Source organism: Lepidochelys kempii, chromosome 13 (assembly GCF_965140265.1).
Source record: "Lepidochelys kempii isolate rLepKem1 chromosome 13, rLepKem1.hap2, whole genome shotgun sequence".
Lineage (NCBI taxonomy): Eukaryota > Metazoa > Chordata > Testudines > Cheloniidae > Lepidochelys > Lepidochelys kempii.
Genome location: NC_133268.1, coordinates 17,136,894 through 17,159,404, shown reverse-complemented (window position 1 = coordinate 17,159,404; position 22,511 = coordinate 17,136,894). Strand labels below are relative to the sequence as shown.

At 42.9% G+C, this 22,511-nt stretch overlaps 1 long non-coding RNA gene across 1 annotated transcript in view; it reads left to right on the top strand.

Annotated features, from left to right (window-relative positions):
* The window catches only part of LOC140897127 (uncharacterized), a 38,144-nt gene extending 18,547 nt beyond the window's left edge, over window positions 1-19,597 (top strand). Inside the window, exon 3 of the long non-coding RNA XR_012154685.1 lies at window positions 19,465-19,597. This is a non-coding gene — a long non-coding RNA (uncharacterized lncRNA). The remainder of the gene's footprint in view (window positions 1-19,464) is intronic.
* The last annotated feature ends 2,914 nt before the right edge of the window (window positions 19,598-22,511 follow it).

Here is a 22,511-nt window from a genome sequence, read left to right as displayed (position 1 = left end):
CTCAACAAGCTCCCGGGATCCTTCCATTTCTATGCCCCACCCTTTCAAACTTCTTTATAATTGAGCACTTGGCATGGCAGCCTGCCGTCTGGTCCCTGCTCCAGGCCTTCTCCATCTTCTCTCCAGAGGAGAGAGCGTTCCCAGGAAGTCCAGGCCAGTAGCCTGCTTCACCCAGCTCTCTGAGCGAGAGTGTGGTGTGCGGTGTGTGTGCGCTGGGACAAGAAGAGCAGAGGGCTGCTAAGCATGCGTGTGCTATGTGCAGGGTGGTCCGAGAGGAAGGGCTGCAGGAAAGGGGCATTTGAGCCAGGCAGCTGTTGACAGGAAATGAGTCTACTCCTTATTCACTTTCCTGACACTCAGCACATTCTTTCAGCAGCCAGGTCCTCCTCTGCTCAGTTACTGTCATGGAGTAGTGAGCTGGAGAGAGCTGTTGAGATGCTTTCTAGGTTTCCAGAATGAGCTTGTTATTGTGGGTTTGGACTCCAGGTAATTCTACCCGCCAGCTTGCCTTCCTTCTGCCATGGAGTTATCCTCCTTCCCCTCCCCCCCGCCCTCCTTTATCGCTCACCTCCTTCACACACCCTCACTCCATTTTCTCAGAGCTCCCCTTTATACAGACACCCCCCTTCCTCCCCCACACACACTCCCTTGCACTCCATGTTTTCTCTCGCGCTATCAGACTTATTGTCAAGGATGCCTGGCTGGGCATGCAGCTCTGACCCATTTCTAACAGACTTTATTGAGGATTAAAATCCACAATTTGAAATGCAGTGTTTAACAAGCACAGGGCTGCTCAAGGCAGGCACACTGGCCCGCGGGGGGGGGATAACTCCACCTGGGATTTGTGCTGGAAATGGCCCAACTTGATGATCACTTTAGATAAGCTATTACCAGCAGGACAGTGGGGTGGGAGGAAGTATTGTTTCATGGTCTCTGTGTGTATATAATGTCTTCTGCAGTTTCCACGGTATGCATCCGATGAAGTGAGCTGTAGCTCACGAAAGCTCATGCTCAAATAAATTGGTTAGTCTCTAAGGTGCCACAAGTACTCCTTTTCTTTCTACTTACAAAAATGCATAAGAAAAGGGGTGCCTGAAGCATGTGAAAACCTGGCCCCAAGTATATACAATTCTTATGTTGTGGCAATAAAACTTAGTCCACAGTCTTTGACCGGAGCTTTGTGTTTGGCTGCCTGGTTATGTTAAATATTTATTTGCAAACCCCATGAAATGTTACAAAAGCATTTTACACTCACTAGATTAAACGGATCAAGTTTCAGAATGTAAAACAATTTCTAGCTGGGAATGGGAAGGAATCTACAAGTGCAGCCTCAGACACAGTACTTCTCACTTCACCAAGGACATTAGAGCTAATTTGCCTGCCTCTGAAGTATCAGATACTGTCCTCTGCCAGAGGAAAGATATCCAAAGAGGTGGACGTGCTCTGATCTGGTCTGGCAGCTCCTATGTTCCAAGGATATTTTACATTTCAAACATTTAGTATAAAAAGCCCATTTTGAAATCCCACTAATGCACTAGTGGATGTTAAGTGGGTCTGTTCTAAATGCACAGGGGCTCAGTACTGCTCTTCCTTACACATATGTAGCTCTACTGAGGTTGCAAGTAGGTGACTGAGATCAGACGGTGGCCTTATCTCTGTAACAGCTGGAATAATAAAATGGATACATGAGGAAGATTGAAGGGATTCCAGTGATGCTAGGATCTCTGCCAAACTGAGAACAAATATACATGACACACTTGTGGATTTCACTAAGAACATGGCTGATGAGGGGTTTTTTTTTCAGTGTTATAATACAATAAAGACTGATGTCTGGGAGCTATTGAAATCCTTATAATTGTCTTATGGAGGAAAGCAAATGTAATTAAAAGAGACAGCAGCAGTTTTTTATATTCAAAGCATAATGCTTTGCATTTGAAGGTTATTTTGGTGGTTAGCACAGATGGTCCAATCCTAGAAATTTAACCTGATCTAATTTTGGTGTCAACTTGCTAAGGGGGAAAAAATTTAGTTCCCCATCTGATGCCATCTGACACATGTGGAGAGCTTAATGGGGGAAATTAGGCAATGGAAGCAAGAAATAGCATTTAGGGATTGAATGGGTGTACCAGGGAAAACAGAAAGGAACTCAGCAATACACAGTAAAAACCAGGGCCCACTTCAGTATGGCAATCAGCACTCTGGAGAAAGAAAAGGAGATGTTATTATCTTAGGCAAGTCTGTGCATCCATCCTGCTACCTCCCCTTGAGATGGAATGAGATGGGAAAACACAGCATTGAATGACGCAGCCTGCAGATGGCATTTTTGCTGGGCACGAGCTATTCAGCCACATGTTCTCTAGGACAATAAAATCAATCGTGTCCTTTTCTTTCTTTGCTTAAGTGTTGGATCCTCTCTGTGTGCTGTAAGAAGAGGCGTTCCTTTGGTTGGCCAACAGGTGCCAGGATCGAGCTGTGCATTAGGGAGTCTGTTGAGCACAAAGAAGGCAGCTTTGCAGTGGAAATAGGTGGGGGAAGGTCTAACCCTCTGGAGCACCCAGCGTGGCGGTTTCACCTGGTGGTGTCGTGGGATGCAGGCATGATGAGCAAACTGTAGGGCTCTGTTTACATGGCGAGGGAGAGACGGGGCCAGGGCTTGGTGAATGGTGTTAGCAAAAGTCCACAAACTGGACCCTGGGCTGGAGATGTTTTTTTTCTTTTTCTTTTTGATTGGACTAGAACTGGAACCCACCTGATTTGGGGTGGTTTCAGGATCCATTTTACAAAGGCTCAGTCCTTTGGTGTTCTGCAGGGATACCATTCTGAGGGGCTTTCAGAAAAACCCTTTTAGCGTCGTGTACACAGAGCATAATTAGCTTCACGTTCCCCACAGTGCTCAGGAAGGTAAGTATTTGGGGGTAAATAGTTATCTTGGTGGCTAACGAAAGTTGCCATCTTAGGGCATCACAATAAAAATATATCCCTAAACCTCTGACATGTCCCTGGTTTTACTTTAGCCATATCTCCAGACTTTATAGATCAAAAAAGCAGGATGTGATGGGAGGGAAAGCGTTAACAGCAGCAGTAAAACTGCCAATTTTTATTTCATCTCCCGAGATATCAAGGAGGATTTTTGCTGTCACTGACTAATTTCTGAACACACCAGCAGTAGCTACAGGCAACGTTATCTTCATGATTCCCAATGAGCAGGTTTCACTTATTCATTGATTTAAAAATGATGATATAGTGTGGTTTGCAGCAGTTTAAGCCTGATGTGACTTAGGGTTTGAAGGAGGCAAAAAAGAACTATGTTACTGGCAGCTATGGAAGAGTCTCACTTTGATCAAGAAACAGAAGCATATGCAATAATTACTGATGGGTGAACCTCAAATTCTGGGCATGGGGACAGATCCTGCACAAGGCGGTGGTGGCAAATTGTTGTAGCAGAATGATTCTCTAGCAATGAGGAGGTTTAGGATGCTTGATCCACTCAGCAGGAGACACCTCACCAGGGTTTATTTATTTTTCCTTTCATAATAATAATGCACCTGAAATAACTTTTAAAAAGTTTAATTCTATCTTAGATCAAGTGCACTCTGGAAACCGTCTGATCTAAACATCATGGGTGAAATCCTGGCCCCATTGAAATCAATGAGAGTTTTGCTATTGATTTCCGTGGGGCCAGGATTTCATCCTATCTCGCCAACAAATTATATCACTCAACTGAACTTAGACCCAGACTAGAAGCATGAATCTGAGTCCACTGGACCATTGGCTAACCTGGAATCTTGAATTTGAACACCCCCATAAGCGGGAGAGAGAAGGGCTGGAATCCAGACCCACACCTGGATTCTGAGGCTTGTGAATAATTGGGGAGATTAGAATGAAAGAGGCAGTTGTTCTGATTAATTCTCTGACTCTTGGTTGGCAATCCAGGGGTATTGCTAAGAGACTGAGGTATGTGTCATAGGAGAGAAAAAGAGAAGCAGATGGTGGATGGGAGTTATAGTGGGAGGAAAACCCAATTAGAAGTCCCAGCCTGGCTTGTGGCATGGATCTCTATCTTGCACCCTGGCTAACTGTCAGGAAAAGAGAAGGACCCGATTTAGTGCCTGTGGTTGGGTTACGAACATTCTCTTTTCAGTTAGAGACTGATACTGAGGCATCTTCTCAAAACTTCCAAGAGATTCTGTTTGTTGGGAGAAAGGGAGAGAAAGGGAGAGAGACTGAGCAAGAAAAAAGGTAGATTAGAGAGAGAGAGAGAGGTAGATTAGCTGCTTCCATAATAAGGTTTGTTATTTCTATGCAGTTTTTTTTCCTGGAAGGATGGTTTTGTAGTTAAGGCACTGGACTGGGATCCTGGAGATCTGTGTTCTACACCCTCTTTCTACCACAGGCTTCTTGGGCAAGTCACTTAAGCCAAAAATTTCCAAAGGGGCCACTCATTTTGGGTGCCTCAGATTTTGGCTGCTCAAACTGAGACACCAGGGACCTGATTTTAAGAGGCTATGAGCACTAACAACTCTAATTGATGTCAGTGAGATGAAGACTCCACACCTCACTTTCCCCATCCACAAAAATGGGGATAGTGACTTTCCTACCTTGCCTGGGTCATGAGACTAAATTCATTGATGTTTTTGAGATGGGCGGATACTCTAGTGCTGAGTACCATAGAAAAGCCAATTAAATAAATAAACTACAATTTGTTTTCAGCATAACTGAAGAGACCTGGCAGGCTAGATCCCATTTGGCATTCAAAAGTGTGACATGAAAGCTGCAAGAGATCCCTCTAGTACAAGGATCTGCAGCATGTGCTGGGAGGAACTATACAGCCAGAATAAATGAAGGACTGGGAGTGTCTGCCATTGTGAGTTCTTTCCTTTTCATACTCATGCTCAAAAGCAAGGAGCCTGATTCAAAGGATGAGCTGAGATGGGTTCATCTTGTTGCTGGAAGGATAAATACATTGTTAAGCCCCATCAATAAGTCGTGCCAGGCAGAGTCCCCGGCAGTCCATTTGTCCTCTAGTTATTTAGGGTCAAGTCCTGCCATTCTAACTCAGGGCCAGCCCCTGAGGTGATTTCAGTATCTGCTGAGCATGCAGCTCCAGCTGAAGTAGATGGGAATTACAGGAGTCCAGAACCTTTCAGGAGTGGGCTGTGGTCCTTATTCAGGCATGAAGCCCATGGGAGTTCAGCCTGTGCAAAGATCATAAGCTTTGGCCCCTAATATTTGTCTTTCAGAAGTTGTTGACAGTCTGGTGGGATAATACCTCCTGGATGTGGGTTGGGCAGGGTTTCCCTGGGATTTGGCCCAATTCTGTGAAGTACTGTGCTGAGCATCTTCATTTCCACTGGGAATTGAGGGTGCTCAGTTCCTTGCAAGACTGGGCCTGTTATTGGCACTGACTCCAACTGAGGCAGGGTGAAATATTTGCAACTTGAGTTGGCCTGAAACTGAGTCAACAAAGAGGCGTCTTCTTCACTGCCAGGGATGAATGCTCTAGAACTTGCTGTCTCCTAAGGGTCAGATTAATTCTTTTGCTCAGATACAGACATGTGCCCTTCATTTAAGAGAGTGAGGAGCGGTGTTTGTTCCCTGAAGGTCACAAGCCATGCTGTCTAAGGAATGAACTTTAGCAGCCATCCAAGCTTAAATCAATCTCACCTGTCCAAGAGCTATCACTGCAGCTCAGAGCAACCACCTGTTGGATCGTTGGGCTGTTGTGCACTGCAGGACTGGGGAAGGAGAAAGAGGAGGAGGGGTTCGAGGGAAAATACCTTTGCAGTTTCCTGCAGCAATTTCCTTAGCTGTAATACTGATAGTTTGGTCCCAGAGCGTTCTCTCTCTCTTGGAATCTCATCATTTCTTCATGCTGAAGAATTATTACCGTGGCAGATTCAGCACAAGACCCAAATGTACAACCATGTTTCCCCAATTCTGAGCTGTCCATTTCTCAGTCCTTTGGCTTACTTACTGACCTTTGATTTCCACCCCTGTTCCATAGCACATTAGATTTACATCATATGGTGCCTCTCATTCACTCTGATCCTTAAATATTTTATTCGCTGCGTGTTTAAGGGTCTCTCATCTACTCGTGGAAAGGGGCAGATCTTCTCACCAGCAACATTTTGCACAACAGATTTCAGAAGGGGAAATTAATTGCTCTCCAACTGAAACACTAGCATGAATTTGAGGGAGGCAAAATGCAATAGCGCACATTAGCACGCGACTAGGACCTTATATCTCTCATGTAGTGTTTTGGAAACTTGTGGGATTTTTCATGACCGGGGTGAAGTCCTGGCCCCATTGAAGTCAATGGCAAAATTCCCCTTGACTTCAATAGGCCCAGGGTTTCAACCCATGTCTTTGTAACTGCTTTTAATGTGATTTACTTGCTGCATACAGGGAGGAGGGTCAGCACCAGGTGGAACCAGCTCTCTGTGGAGTGCAAGTGCTTTGCAGGCCACTTGTAGTCTCTGGACCACAGGATAGGAAGTGGTGTAAAAGTCCTTCAAATGGATATTGAACTGCAGCCATGTGGCACAACCTCTTTGCTTCCAGTAGCTGTGACATGGTTGAAGAAAGAAGACTGCCCACTGCATGGAATGCTACACATGCAGTGTTAGGGGATAAACTGGATTTAGAAACAATGGATATTGTCTCTGTAAGAACAGAGGCTCATGATGGGTAGATTTACGTGCCTGGCAAAAGCCTGACCCATGTGCTGGCTGACACTGCCCTTGTTATGTGGGCATCCTGTATCTGACTGGATTGGTTTTCCAGTCGATGGCACACCACAGGTACAGAGAGCTGTCTACTTATTTTAACTGGTTCTACATTTTTTTTTGTTCAGTAGGTTAATCTGGCATTGAGTAACTTTTTCAGCAGTTTTTTTTCCCCCTTATGAGTTCTTCATCTGTGTCCTTGCAAGCCAAGACCGAGAGAACAATGGAAAGGAACAAGCTCCTGCCACAGGAAGGCTTAGGGTCAAAGCAGCAGGTCTATCATACCATGGGAATCCAAGGTCTCCTAAACCACAGCTCTCTGCAAAAACTCATCATTCCCTTTCAGATGGGTCCTGGACGAGCTGCATGCCTTTTCAGTCCAAGATCTGCTTCCAGGGCCTCGTGCTAACCCACAAAACCCTCCTTGACAATATCAGGGAATAAAATTTCCCTCCACAACCCACCATGATAGTTGTGTTTCGGAAGCATTTGGCAGCTGCCAGCCATTTGGGAGGCTTTCACCAGCACCAAAGTATAAGTGTCTGCTCCTACACAGACTTGGAGGGGCTCTGTCCTTTTTCAACAATAATGGCTACTCGGTAAAATCACCCCCATGGATTTCTGATTCTGAAGTTATCAACATTAAGGTCAAGGATAACCTGCTTCCTCCCTATTTCAGAACCACCACAGCATTCACCCATAGTGAGATGACTTGTCACACCATCCCAATGATGCCTTTTTGTCTCATTTTTATAGGGGCACTTGGTAGTGCCCCCTATATTTAGACTGCCCCCTATATTTAGACTGCCTAAACTTTCAATTTCCAAGGATTCTTGGCATCTTTTCTTTCAGAAGTGCTCACTGCTCCATTGTTTGCAGCAGCCCTTTAATATTTGGCAGGGGGAATGTCTTCAAGTTACAGAGGTATTTTTTTTCTTTTCCCCGTGAAATTCTGTTCACCTTTCGCTGAGATAGGAGCTGTTAAAATCACCATTTCCCTTCTCTCGCTTGTGTCCGTCAAGCAAATTTTGGTTATAGTCCAAATTAATAAGTGAACACTAACATTCCGAAGTGCTGGAGTCACACTGCTGCCAAGGCAAGAGGCTCGCATGTCCAACTCGAGGCTTGAACTCACAACCCTGACATTAAGAGTCTCATACTTTACAACTGAGCTAGCTGGGCTGTCGGCATAAGCTGATGCAATTATTCTGGGAAGACCTGCTGGAGCAGTTGGGTGGGTAAGAAGGCTGAGCTGGGCTCCCCACACCTGGACCGGCCCATAGCCCAAGTGCTGGAGCCCCCCGCCCAACTCCTCAGGGAAAGAGGAAGAGCGAGAGAGAACTGGGCTCAGCTCCCCCAGGACCCAGCACCTGGCCCATGGGATAATATCCTTCTCCTGCTGCTACCTAATGTTTTGAGGCCTACAGCTCAAGCAGTAGCAGTCTGTGCTGAAGGTTCAGGGTTCACATGTTCCTGTTTTTGCATCATGGGGATAGGGAAACTGTTACAGATATGCGCAATGGACTTTTACCTTTTTCCCTTAAAAAAAGCCTAGGAAATTATATACCAAAAAAAAATCCACATAATATTATTTAAATTGTAAAGTCAAGAACTGAAAAGTTAGCACTGAAATGTCAGATTTTATGGATGTCTGTGCAACCTTAATTTGGTCTCCTTGTGCATGTACATTCTAGTACAGTTTTAAATTACAAAATCACATGATATTTTTTCCCACAGGACTCCTGCATCATTCAGGGCACATGATGGATGCACAAGGGGACAGAATCAAGGTTGCATGGACAACCATTAATCTGGCATGTCCTCATTTTCTGTTGTTTGACTTTACAACCTAGATAACAGTCTTTTAACACAGATTTTTTTTGTTTTTAATATAAGACTAGCTTTGCTGGGTGACCTACATACTCAGAGTGTGCAGAACTTCAGCCCACCCACCACAGGCAAAAATTAACAATCTGTAAGGAAATGGCTGGGTGTTCTGGGATCTCTTACAGATTCCACTAAAAAGCTTTGGGAATAAATTAGTGAAAACAATTTCAGAGCAGCATATTGAACCGCAGCAAAAAACTGTAGCAAAAAAGGAGGCTATTTGCATATTTCATTTATTCTTTTATTACTGTAGCCAGTTTTCGATTCTGAAACCAAGAATCTATCTGACACTGCAGTCTTAATAATGCTGAGCACTTTACAGTCTCAAGGACTTACTACATATTAACCAGTTATTCCACACAACACTCCTCTGAAGTAGGTGTGTAGTATTATCCATATTTTACAGCTGGGGAAACTTAGGCAGAAGGGGTAACTAACTTAGCCAAGAAATAATCAAGCAATCACAGAAAATGTTACTGTTAGACATAGGAAGAGAACTCAGGAGTTCTTGGGTTCCAGTGCTTTGCTAAGACTACCAAAGCATTTTTGATCTCTCCTTAGCTGTTGTAACAGTGGATGAATTATGTGACTACCCTTAAAACCCTTTTGCTGTATCCGAAAAGAGAAAATCCTAAAAACTGCTGCTGCTGTACATTCTGTTCATTCTGGAGTTCTGCTGCTGCTGTTCATTCTGGAGTTCCCCTAAAAGCCGCAGTCTCAGCTCCTGGCACAGATGGCAGGGGTTGGAGGACAGAAATGGTGGTTATTTAGGGAACTTGCAAAGCATTGTGGGGCACAGGGCATCCCATGTAAGTGATAGCTAGTCTGTAGCCAGTCTCTCTTTTGGGCATGGTCCAGTCAGTACTGTCTCAGATTCCATCCTACAGTTATCACCCATCGAAACAGAATACCAAAATCACTTAGTTAAGAAACAGGTGCCTACAATATATTGCTTTCATTTGCCTTTTAATTTTTGTCACATACATTTTATATTTCTTGGAATGGAGACGTCGAACTTCTGAACACAGTCTGAAATTCCCCCAGATAATGAGCTCATTTATATTAATAAGAATTCAATTCTTCCTCTTATCAGGGCTCCCAGCAGAACAGATAGAGGGGCTACCCCTTTAAAGTGTTGACCTTCACATGCCTTATCAAAGCTCTTTACTCTGTTGAAATGTTGTTTGCTAGGGTATGTTTCACATCAGTGTAAATCAATATTTCCCGATGAGAAATTTTTTAGAGAAAGCCACAGGTGTGCTGGACAGTAGGACCTTCAAGAAATGGGCTTATTTTCTGTGTATCATTGGACAGCCCACTTAGTATCTGTCTTCCAGTGGCCAGCATCATGTATATTTACAGTGCTGTTAGTAAATATTTATCTTTTGGTGTGCTTTTAAAAGTAAATGCTCGTGATTTCTTGATCAGACATTGTAGAATCCTTTCTGTTAACCAAAAATGCGTCTAAACTCTAAGGTTAAAGAGGGTTTTGTTTTGAATAAATGAATGGCTTTGTCATAGTAGGCCTGTACTTTATTATCCACTCTGCTTTACTCTGAACTTTAGCTGATCTGGTGTGCTATCAGTGAGCTGAATTTTACCTGGACGGTCGCATGTTAGTAAATAACGGATTGCGTGGCCTTTTTACTCTATACTCTTGACCCTTAGGGAAATGTCCAGAAAGGAACCACTTGTAACCTACATGGGGTGGGCATGGTCTGTAATTAATAAGATAATAATAATTGAAGGATGCATTTAGCTTATCAGGAATTACTCTAACATTATTTCTGTCAGAATGGCTTGGTTATAAGATATCTTTTGTAATTGATAAAATAGATGGTTGCTCACATGTCTTTAGCTTATCAGTTATATAAATCAGATACCATGAAAGAAGGTTATGAGCAATAGTCCATTTTCTTTGTCTCTTTTCTGTGAACACGTATAGTAGTATATAAAGAGATGCCTTTATTATATATGTATGTTGTATTGGAGAAAATGGTAAACTTGATAAGGGATGCTCTGTAATTGATGAACTTAGTAAATGACAAAATGGACAAGGAACCTGGGGTATAGCAGGTGTGTTCTATAATTAATATATCAGCATGATATTAATGTATGGAGTAATGTCTAAGTATTAAGAGCTAATTGTGATATAGATGGTCCTAGCAGTGATAAATTAGTTGCAAATATCATTGGCTTAGTGATTCAAAATAAGATCAAGATAGAAAGGATTTTTCTTTGTTTTGAACAATATATAAGAGGTGAGTTTTAGGGAGTTAGAAGTGAACTCAGGTAGGCTGCCTCATCTCTCCATTTTCAGATTTGGTAGGTCGGTGTCTTTTTCTGTATTCTGCATAGTTCAGTATTAAGAATTGCTTGATTGTCTTATTTAAGTAAAACTTCAGTTGAGTTAGTTGTTTGACATCGTGAATTATTACATCTGAACATGCAAGAGTGCTATATTAATGATTCATAATGAATAAACAAGGTTAGACTAAACATGCAAATGCTAAATCAGCTTGCTATGAGCAGGGACATAGGAACTCAGGAATTGCTATATTGGATCGGACCAGTGGTTCTTCTGGTCTTGTGTCTGACAATAGCCAGCACCAGATGTTTCAGGGGAACGGGCAAGAAAACCCACACTGGACAATTATGGAATTACCTGCCACTAAGGGAAGCTTCTCCCTAAACACTGTCCGTTGATGTTTACCTTGAAGCAATGTACCTTCTAGTTTTTTTCTATTGCATATAACTGTGGATGCTCTTATTATCCACATATATGTCTACTATTTTTTTGAAGCACTTGGGAATGTCCAATCTTTGCCCAGCAGAGGGGCATATTAGCAGCTTCCCAGAAGCCTGATGGCCCACAGAGAACTGGAATAGCCACTTGGAGCTATCTTCACCTTTAAGATGGCACTGAGGCCTGTGAAATTAACAGCCCCCCCCCACGTGGAATATTCCAACACAATCCTGCCAGCGATACTGTAGTTAATTGTAATTGGATCGTATTTTTCATTGCATAAATGAATGCTCTGAAGAGGGCAGGAATGGATTTTCCTCCCCAACTCACAACCACACAATTACAGCACTGCACAACTGGTGAGATAGGTTATGGGAGAGACTATCACCTTCCTGCTAACTTTGCATCAAGGGGCAGATGCTCAGCTGGGTAAATGGTCATTGGACAAAGTCAATGGCCCTATGACAATCTGCACCACCAGAGGAGCTGCCTCCCAGGTGCTGGGCATTGTCTGAGGCACGATGCCAGACACAATGGATCAATGGGCTGCTATGTAATGTAGCAAATGCTACGTATCTAATACAATAACTCCTCACTTAAAGTCATCCCGGTTAACGTTGTTTCATTGTTACATTGCTGATCAATTAGGGAACATGCTCGTTTAAAATTGTGCAATGCTCCCTTATAACTTCATTTGTCAGCCGCCTGCTTTGTCCACTGCTTGCAGGAAGGGCAGCCTGTTGGAATGAGCTGGTGGGGCTTGGAACCTGGGTGGACCGGCAGCCCCCCCTATCAGCTCCCCGTTCCCTTAAGTTCCTTGTGTGGCAGCCACCCAGCAGGCTATCAATTGCCAGGCAGTTCCGCTGTTCCTCCCCCCCCGCCACTGCCATGTGCTGCTCCTGCCCTCTGCCTTGGAGCTGCTCCCCGGAGCCTCCTGCTTGCTGTGCGGGGTGGGGGAAGAGGGGGGATAATATTAGGGTGTCCCCCTCCCCCCTGCTCCTGTACCCCGCTTACCCCATATCTCCATAGAGTGGGGCGAGGGGACATGACAGGGCTCAGAATGGAGGGAGCTTCCTGGCAGCAACTTCTGTCTCAACTTGCTGATCTACTTAAAAAGGCAGTGAGGTCAGTGTACTTAAAGGGGCAATGCGTGTCTCTCTCACACACACAGGGTGTTTATCTCTGTCTCTCTCTGCCATGCTGCCTCCCCTCCCTCTATTCGTGCTGCCTTGTAGAGTGTGAGGCTACATTAACAACAATGAGTTAACCCTTGAGGGCTCAACTGATTGCTAATTCATCATTTAGCAGCCAGGCATTCCCTGGGAAATATCCCCCCTTCTGACTCCACCACCTCAACCAAGCTTCACAATCATCATCGCTGGGTACAGTATTAAATTGTTTGTTTAAAACTTATACCGTGTGTGTGTGTGTGTGTATGTATATATATATAATATAGTCTTTTGGTTGGTGAAAAAAATTTCCCTGGATCCTAACCCCCCACCATTTACATTAATTCTTATGGGGAAATTGGATTTGTTTAACATCGTTTTGCTTAAAGTCGCATTTTTCAGGAACATAACTACAATGTTAAGCGAGGAGTTACTGTATCTACTAAGGCTGATGTATTAATTACATTTATTAAATAAATCAATCATGGGTTCAGATACATGCCTGGTGCAATACCATTGAATTGGGCCCACTCTAGCTATGGCTACACTTGGTACATACATTGCATACCCACTAGGAACGGGTATAAATAGCAGTGTAAAACAGTGAGGCACTGGTTTGGTGAATTGAGTACAGCTGGGCCAGTATCTTTGGATGGGTTCCCTACATGGGTCTCTACACACCCAAGCAGTGCCTGCCCCATCTACCCGGCTATTTTTAGCAATGTAGTGTCCTGCTGCCTCCCTGCTGCTAGAACCTTTTCCTGCCTTGGGGAAAGGCTCTGGCAGTGGGGGAAAAGCTCCGATAGGGGGAGGCAGCAGAGAAAGACTCCAACAGCTCCTGTCTGCCTCACCCTGCCAGAGCCTTCACTGCCGCATGTAGCTACACAGTACAGTGTGGACACAGACTGCTTTTGAATGCAGATCTGCAGCTACATGTCCCCTACATGTTGCTACCAGTGTAGACAAGGACTGTGTGTGTCACGGAGAATAAAGCACTGTGTCTAGGCAAGGACAACAGAAGTAGGGTGACCAGATGTCCCGATTTTATAGGGACAGTCCCGATTTTTGGATCTTTTTCTCACATAGGCACCTATTACCCCCCACCTCCTGTCCCGATTTTTGACCTTGCTATCTGGTCAGCCTAAGCAGACGTTTCAGGGATTACTAGTTAGAAATACACACACTGAATAAAGAAAAGGAGTACCTGTGGCACCTTAGAGACTAACAAATTTATTTGAGCATAAGCTTTCGTGAGCTACAGCTCACTTTATCGGATGCATAGTTTTGAGAAGTTAAGCACAGCTCTGCGGATCACAACAAGTGCTTGGCAAGCCCTGCCCTAGGCTCCCACGCTTGAGGGACTTAATTTTTAAGAGCCTTCTGTAGCCTTCTCAACCCCTGGTGGCTCAGATCCCAGTCTTGCCAATTTATTGCATTTATTTGGCTATCAAATGTGTCTGTAAAGAGGAGTAAAACGAGATAGTGAACACAGCCGATGGGAATTCATTTTTATTAAATAATATAAATTTACACTTTATTGTGTCTGGATGAACTTCATCTTAATGCTCCCTCTTCTTCTCTTTACTCTTTTCCTTTAAATGCCGTGCTACAAGTATTTGTAGAGTAATTATTATCAAGGCTTTCAAAAATTATTTTCTATCTATCTTAATACATGTAACATGCTGTTTCATATTTGATTTAAGTATTATTAACAGCATAACTACCTATAAAGTCAAATATAATTAAAAGACAGTAGAAAGCAGCAACACAATGTAGATTGTCTGTGGTAAAGAATGTGGATACATTGTTGAATTAAGTAAGGGGCAAAATTTGCAGCCACATGGTTGACTCACTTTCTGCTTTGATGTTACATTTAGTTCATTGGAACAAATTCTTTGCCTGCTAAACAATTTGCTTCTTGCTTCTCATTTTTATTGCTCTCCTTTGGGATAAGGAAGGAAAAGAAAGAAAGAAGAGTTTCCCATATTAAAAATGCATGCCTCCCACGCCAGCGAGTTCCCCCTCAGGAAAAAATTTGACAATTCTTTTTCGTTGTTGAATAATTTCAGGTTTTCATTAAAAAACAACCACCAAAAAACCCTGGGTTAAAAAAAAAAATCAGTTCTTGGCAACCAAACTTTTTTCTGCACAACCAGAAAATTATGTGGGTTTCAGTTGCTAAAAGTTTTCAGGTTGTTGTTTGTCAACAAACCACTCTGCGCCAAAAAAAAAAAAAAAAAAAAAAAAAAAAACCAGACATTGTCTGTGAAAATTTCAGTTCAATTAAAGAAAATTTTTTTTCCCATTGAGAAACCAGTTTGATGGAATTGCCTGCTGATCCAAAGGCCTTTGGTTGGTTTCCATGGCCGTAAGGCGAACCCAAGGATGCTGGACGTTCTGCCACTGCAGACCTCTCTTACTGCAAATGAGAAAGCTCAGTCAGAGTAAAGCCTGCCTGCTCTTCATTCCAGTTCTATGCGCCACCTCAGTCAGGGAGCAAAGGTGCATTCCAAAGAGCCTTTAATCAATGAGTCCCTGTGATGCTAAGGAGTGCGTGGTAGGGTAGAGGCGATTGAGCCAATAACAATGGCCACATGGGCTGGACTGGCTGCTTGGTTCCTCCTGCTAAATAGCTAGTTATTCCTCAAAATGGGGTCCATAGTGCTTCACTTGCATTGTACTGCAACCCCAGGCTCAGGCGCTACAGGCCAAATTCATTCCTGGTGGAAATCACATTGACTGCAGTAGTGGTTTTACACTAAGAGGGTATTTGGCCCTCGTTTAAAAGAAAAAGTAGTACACACCACTTAGGTTATTAAATGCCCCCCTGGCCTCTAGAACTCAGTATTTACCTGCTAGATGGTCTTCCTGCTGTTGCGACCCTTCCGTTGGAAAGCGTGTGCCAGGCCCTGAACCCAGATTAAATTTTTAATGCGTGATTATAATTGCATTATGCAAGACTTTACATAATACAGTGATTTCAGACCACAGGGATTGCTGGTGGCACCATTACAAGGAGCTTTTATACACTTTAGGCTCTTTCCCCATAGACAGGCTGCCAAAACACTGTGCAGCTTTTATTACCATATGTGCTGATTTCTCCCTCCCTCCCTCTGCAATAAATTATGATTAGGAGTAGCTGGCACTGAGCCACGAGTGCTTTGAAGTGGTTCAGTTCACTTGTTTCGTTATGGGTAGGGTTATGTGCTTTGCCTAGCAATAAGCTTCCAGTTTAACGATCCATTTGACAAACGTTGGTGAGTATTGGCAAGATTATCTGTTGCTTGGCTCAGGGGGCGTAACGTGTTCTCTCACGCCTTTGCACTGGTACCACCATGCCAGCACCCTGCGAGGAGCAGACTCGCCAGAGCTGCCATATGCTCACTTAACTGAAGTGTGCTGGAGAGCTGGGAAAGCTCCCGCCCCCCCCCCCCCTCCACAATCCCACGCCTCTGGTAGCCTAGTTACATTGGTCTGCCAGGCACAAACCGGGTGTCAGATATAGCCCCAGTGCAATTTAATCTCTCCATGGCGCAATGGGCGGGACAGTGACTCCTCAGGCTAACTTGCTAGTTAACATGTTTAAAAAATGGGCCTTGTATCCTCAGAGGCACCACCCTGGAGCTAAGATGTTATATCAGGAACCCTTCGTACTGCCCCAGTCTTCTAGAGCAAAGGCCCACCCTTCACAAATGAAAGGGGATCCCTCTGCGCCTCACCTTTGAAATATACAGATTCTCTGAAATGCAAGGTTCAGATCCTGGTGGGCTTGACGCAGTCCTTTGATGCAGATGATTATTGGGTGTGTAGCGGGGGAGGCAGTGTTAAGACGTCTTTACCAAGAACCCGTGCTCTTAAAGTGCCAGCAATATCTATGCAGCACAGCAGCGTAGGCTTCAGTTTACACTCTTGCAATGGCCTCAACCAACCATCCCCCCACACTGGTGTGAAGTGCGCCACGCTCTATTTGGTCACCATTCTTTACTTTACAACATCATTTAGCTAGCTCTGTTAGCTCACATGCATAGAAAGCGACCCGTTCCCTTCCCAAAAGAGCTTATAGCTAAGCACAAGACACAGGACAATGGGTCAGGAGTGGGACGACAGTGAGACTAGTCGTGACGAGAACACGGGAGGCTGGCTTGCCTGGAGAAGTGGGTTTGAGAGAGGTGAGAGCGGGTGCTTGGCAGAGAAAGACAGGGAGAAGAAGAGGGTGCATTCTGTTTGTGCTCTATGTATGAAATATGTTAAGTGCTTTGGGTTCCCTGTAGAGCTGTGAAATCTCTTTCAATCCTGGCCAACATTCCTTTTCTCAGTGCCATTGTCTGAAGCTAGGACTGAGCTATTGCTGAGTGTGTAATGGCTGCTGGTTTTCTGCTGGGATCTAACTCCTTACTTTGTCCATTGCCTTGACATACTGTGGCAAAATTGCCACTGTACCATGCCCTCCTAGTGGCAGTACCTCAGTTTCCCCCATCTAGTTGTTGGCCTATTGGTATCACCTGAGCCTCCAGCCAAGCCAGGTAACAGATGCAACCTTTCACAGGACCTCAAAGTCCTTAATTTACAGAAAATAGCAAAACCCTCTACCCAGGGTTTCATGAAGGTTGCAGTTCTCTGATCGGCTCCTGTCTTCAGTTGGGGGTTCCAACTCAGGGATCAGTGTCCCAGGCTTCAATCATCCCACAGCCCAAGAGCAAAAGCGTCCATCTACCTCTCAGGTGGCTCGCTTCCCTGGCCTTTCTTCCAGCATCCCTTTGCTCCTTCCTTTATGAAGACTCAGTCCCTCCCTAGCAGGTCTGATCACCAACTAAGCCAAACACTCCTCTAGGTGCAGTTTGGTGGGTTAATTGGCCACTTTAACCCTTTTTTCACGTGTGTGTGGGGGGGAATATACTACCCATCACACATACGACATACCTAAAATATTGAGAGTGCTTTGAAAGCACCTAAGTCCTTTTGTATGTTAGCCATACGTTTGTGGCCAGCTGAGTGCATGTTGATAAACATAAGACAAGCCTGGGTAAAACTGGCCCTAACAGGACACACACAAGCAGATTGTAATGATCAATGAGCCACAAATTAAATCCGAAGTTCCACAGCCTGCTTACCACCAACAGCTCCTTTGCCTTATGCGCTTTTCAAAGTTGTTCTGGTCTTTTGTGTCAATAGACTGTAATAGGTCTGGCAGCGTTGTGGTCTAGCCTCTGGATTTTGCCAAGCAAAACAAACGATTTCGGTAAATTGGCTTTAACTAGGGTAAAAGAATACTTAGTGCTTCTTATCTTCAAGGACTTGACAAACAATCTGCCCAAACCCCACGAGATAGGCATGCTCCCAATTTGACTGATGTGGAAATTGAGGCAGAGTGAAGACTAGCATAGGATCACAAAACAAGTCAGTTCCAGAGCCCATCTCAGAGCTCAGGCATTCCTGTGCTCAGATTATTAGACAAGAAAAAAAAAAAATCAATGGGAAATGTAGCCAAATTCTGTCAGAATTTTTTTCTTGGAATCAGGGGTTTTATCTGAAATCTGTAAAATTTCTCTTGAGTCCTAGTCCTTAGATCTAATAATGCTAGATATTATCAGCTACTGTGATACTCAAAAGATCATTTAAAAAACTTAAGAGACTTTAAAAACAGAGGGAAGCTATTCAAAAATGCCTATGCACATAATTTGACCAGATTTGACCATTTGTGCATATATGTATCTGATTTACAAATGTGGTAGCTGCATGGATAAATTAGGTGCACAATTGTGTATGTATAGTGTACCTTTTTGCACAAAAATTGTGTATGTGGTTACTGTGAGTGCTTGTGCAGACTGGGGAAATGTATGGCCAATTCTAGTTAAAGTGTGTGCTTTCTTTTCTTTTTTCTTTTTTTTTTTTGAATTTGGTCATCAGTTAAAGTGTTTGAATTAAATAAAGCTAATTGTCTTTAGAAATCAGGAGGTCTGAAGACTCATCTTATATTGGAGTTGCATGCCAATTTAAAAAATATTAGTTTCACCAACTGAATGAAAGAAAAGTACAACTGAGTAGTGCAAAAGGCCCTTTGTTCTGATGTCTTGCACAATTTAACTAACACCCCATTATTTCATTTTCTGGGGAAGAAAAATGCAATTGCTCAATCAGAAAATCCAGGTTCTTGACCCAGTAACTATACATGCAACCTGTTTAGCCAATTTCCATATCCAGAGCTCTTCATCTGACAAACTCTGCTGTCATCCCATCTGCATGTGATCAATCCTAACATCAAGGTCAAGGCTCTCATCATTATGGTCTCCAGTCTGATATCTGTAAATACATCACTGTAGATACATTCAGAACGGAATATTGTTGGGAAGTGTTCTGTTTCACTGAGATGAGTTGTGGCTAAATTTGGTCAATGTATATTTCAATGTACAGTTCTAAAACACTTAAGCCCAGGAAGTTAGGTGCCTAAATACTTTTAAGGATCTGGGCGTTAGGGTTTGATTCAGAAAAAGCATCCTTATTCAGGTAAGCACTTATGCACACATTTAACTTCATGCATATGCTTAAGTCCCTTTGGAGTCAATGGGACATAAATACATGCGCTTAAGTGCTTTCCTGAATCAGTGCCCTAGATATGGGAAAATAGGGTACTCTGTAACATCTGCTGTCAGTTACAATGGTTTCAAGTAGCCTGAATCGCTGTGCCAATTGACCATAGTTATTGTAGTGTTGGCCAGTAAATATGACCATAAAACAAACCAACCAAAGGCTCAGTTTTATCCGTACCTTTTTATTTATTTCTGCAGTAGGGGACCATTGCTTTAAAATCTGTAGACATTTGGACATATTTTACAAGACAGTACAGTTTCTGAATGTCACACATTGATCACAGTTTCATAGCACTACATGCATATAAAGACATTGATTTTTTAATTTTTTTTTAAATTATTTTTTACAGAAACAACTGGAGTGATCAATAAACTTCAACGGAGGACTATTTACCAAAAAAACAAAATAAAAACAAGAACGCACCAAACCCTCCCTCTCACCTCCCAAAACGTAAGACTCTAAGTGCACTAGTGTATGGCTAATGGAACATAGTTACCCCAAAACACAAGGGTGTCGAGTAGATATTGCTCAAACGGTGAAAAAACATCTTCTGACATGCTGTCCCTTAGTGTGACCCAATCTAATAGAACAAAGAACACGTGCTGGCCGTGCTGAATCTGCTGGGGCAGCAGGACATGCATGGCAACAACTACCCTTCACTATACATTTTGGGCCTGATTTCCTAGTGCCTCCACTTTCCACAGGTATAAAATGACAAAACACGGTGTAAAGCAGTGGAGCACCAGACTTTATATTTTCTGCCCTTTCTCACTATAATTCCATCCAAATCCGCCAGGAGAGTCCCAGGAATTTTTTCCAGTTTATATTTGGTGTTAAAATACCGGCTTTACTGTTTAAATGCTTTTTAAAACCGGTACCATTTTTATTGCACTAATGTACTGGCTAGTGTATATTCCCCCCCCCCAACCCTCTAATAAATATCATCAGAACTGTTCATCTGTGGCTCATAGGCCCTATATCTCTTACGGAGAGTGTGTTTGCTGACACGATGGAGGCCTGTGCTTCTGGAACAGGAAGGTATTTGTTCTATCCCTGCAGGCACTGTGAAATTCTGAATGGGTCTGATGTATAGCATAGTGAAAGACAGCTGTGACTTCCTGAAATAGTCATAAGTTTGTTACAACACGGTATGTCTTTAGGAGCATAAAGAGAAGCACACCTTTAGATGTTTTCTCTCCATTCCAGAACCACTTCACTGGACTGATTAAAAAGCAGGACTCTTCCATGTTAAAGTTGGGTACAGCAGATCAAAATCTTCTAATTCCAATAATATATAAAAAGGTTGAGATTTGGTGCAATTTAGGACCTGTGGCTGGCCTTTTAGCCTTAGGTATTAAGAATCACTCCTTATCATGGCTTCAAAGTTCAACATAATATGGAGGATCTGCCACAATGACAAACCTGCAGGGAATGTTTTATTGTGAAAGCAGCTCTGTACGCCAACCGTAAAAAAGCTGGCAAGGACTGAAAAGTGTCCTATCCCTCAGGGCTCAAACCAACAGAATATAAAACAAAGCTGGTGGTCATAGGAGGCAACATGAACTCAGCAGTACTTCAGAAACAAGATAGAGGAGGATAAAAGACAAGAGACATGTCAGGGGGACAGATCAAAATTGAAATACTGTACAATAACCATGAAGTACCGCGCATAGATCAGAATTGGTGTGTCCTCACATGGTCTTAATTGCAGATTAGCAAGGAGACTGAAAGGTGTGACCCAGTAACTGACACAATATCTGTTGGTAACTACTTGTACAAATCAACAAGTCCTTGTCTAAGGCCCTGATAAATTATAAAAATATGGGGTGAAATCTAGTCCCACTGAAGTCAATGTGAGTTTTATAATTGACTTCAATGGGGCCAGGAGTTCACCCAAGACGATCTTGCACATTTAAAGAGCAATAACATAGAGTGATCATAAACCAACAAATCTAAATGAAATGATTGTCATTCTCTTTCACCCACTTCCATCTAATTATTACTGCTTTTCACTTCCCCCTGCCCAGACGGTTTTCAAACAGGTGCAATGGACAGCTGTATTCCATCCCTGAGATCATACAAAGCCTTTAGTCTTCCCTAAAATATATTTGCTGGCATGTCCAAAAGATCTGAATACAGTGGGTCTTTGCTCTGAGTGCAAATTTACTTATTTTGTTTAATGCAGCATAGCTGCAGTGTTATAAGCATTCCTTTAAAATTTCAAATGTTTAGCCTTGCTCAGACCTCCAGAACATCAATATAATAGTATTACTCTCTATTTAAAAATGAAAAGTATTCTTTTCTAAGCTTATAACATGATTTATTGTGCGATGAAGCCAGAATTAAGAAAAGCAAAACTGAGCCATATTTACAGATATGAACAGTTGTGGCACCTGACCATTGGTGTCAAAGGACACTTGGTGGTGGTTTAGGTAACATCAGCAATAAAGGGGAATATGAACTTTTAGCTTTCAGAAGATTTCTTTTGTCTTGCAGAAAAAAAAACCCTTTTCTTTAAGCCCCAAAGCCTAATTATCTTGGTACATGGCTGCAAAACACATGCTGGAAATCAATCACCTTTTAATTGGTGAGATGACTGACATTTGGATGTGTTTTTTCCTAATGCAAGCGAGCTAGCAGCGGGTCAAATGTAACATTGGAATAAGCAAATACAACTTATTGCAGTGGTAAATTTGGTCCATAACATGTTGAGTAAACCAAGTATTTTATTGGTATGCCCTTTTGAAGGGCATTTTATATGACTGGAGATGTCAGATGTGCAGGGTTATTGCGTTGGCTAGTTGGAGGTGTGGCTCCCTTTCAGAAACAGAAACACATTTTCCATTCATTTATTTCCTCACGTGGTAGCTGAGCCTTGCTAATGTATAAATCATTGGCAAAACAAACTTTGCTGGTCATTACAAGCTTGTTCCTACTGTGATTGCTGATTATTTATACATTTTCAAATGTACAGGCTTCTAATTAAATCATGTTTCAGGTTTGCTCTCTGGGGTTGCAGGCATATAGGAAAATTCCATAAAGAGACCATAGCTGTGTAAATATAGAGCTGGGCTAACAGAAGTTACTGCGCGAGAATTTCAACTCTGGAAAGAAACTGCCCATGTGCAACCAGTCGCCTCTTCTTAATTTTATGTTTAAACATTTGGACCAATTCAAAAAAGAAATATTTATGCATAGATTTAGGGTCAAAGCTATCCAGGCAAACTCCTCATTGACTTCATAGGGCCATGACATGGTATATATCAAGGCATTTGTTTTTCTCTTGTTTTTTTTTTTTCATTGTAGGTGACGTAATTGGAGAGCAGCAAAATGATTAAGAAGAACTAAGTACATGGACAAATCTTTGCCTTCACCAAACCCAAATCCAGTCCCTTT